This window comes from Mastomys coucha, chromosome X (genome assembly GCF_008632895.1).
Source record: "Mastomys coucha isolate ucsf_1 chromosome X, UCSF_Mcou_1, whole genome shotgun sequence".
NCBI classification, from domain to species: Eukaryota; Metazoa; Chordata; class Mammalia; order Rodentia; family Muridae; genus Mastomys; species Mastomys coucha.
The window spans coordinates 159,134,647-159,135,571 of NC_045030.1; positions in this window are offsets into that span (position 1 = coordinate 159,134,647).

A 925-nucleotide genomic window follows, 5' to 3' on the forward strand; every position below is an offset into this window, starting at 1 on the left:
AGAAAAAAGAAAAAGAAAGGAAAAAAAGAGAATATGCAAATTTATTATGGTTTTAATATACACATTCTATTCATGATTAAATATAACATCTACATTAAGTTTCTAAAAAAAGAATTGAAACAGGTTTTACTATGTAGCCCTAGCTTCTAGCCTGGAGTATGCAGAGATCTGCTTGCCACTGACTCCAGAGTGCTGGCATTAATGACTTGAACCACCATGTACTGTGAGCTAAAAAGAAATTTGTAAGACAAACATAAATCTTTAAATAAGTTATCTTATTCATATAGCTTCCTTAAATTTAAAGAAAAATATTCTTTAATGGAATGGAGCAAATAATTAGCTGGAGACCAGATTTGGGCATGTATATTTCTAATGGAAAATTCATTAACACTTGCCAGCTGTTAATAGACCAAACAACACTTGTAGGTTTTTTCTGGGTTTATAAGAGTTGTTCAAGTAGACAATATTTGATTTTATCTGAAAATGAGCATCAGCCTTCCTTAAAATAATTAGCCAAAGTTATGGTAAGATGTTGCTACAGAAAGTGATAAAATGTGTGAATTTGAAAATCTATAATTTTACAAATTATTAACCACTCTAAATGGGCTTCAAGCCTTCCAGTTTCCATCTGCTCCCCAGAGCTGACCCTGTGCCATGCTCTCCATAGCCAAATCCCAACAGGAGAGAACAGGTCTTCCAGGAGTGCTGATACAGCTGAGAGCACAGGTAAGACAACCACTTCTGCTCCAAGGGACCCACCCAGAGCCCCTTAGGACACAGGAACCAAGGAGCAGCCCGAGACAGGATCATTCCAGTTTCTATCTGCACCCAGAGCTGACCCTCTGCCACAATACTCCATACCCAATACCCAAATCCTGCAGTAAGAGAGCTGGTCTCCCAGGAGTGCTGACTCACCTGTGAGCAC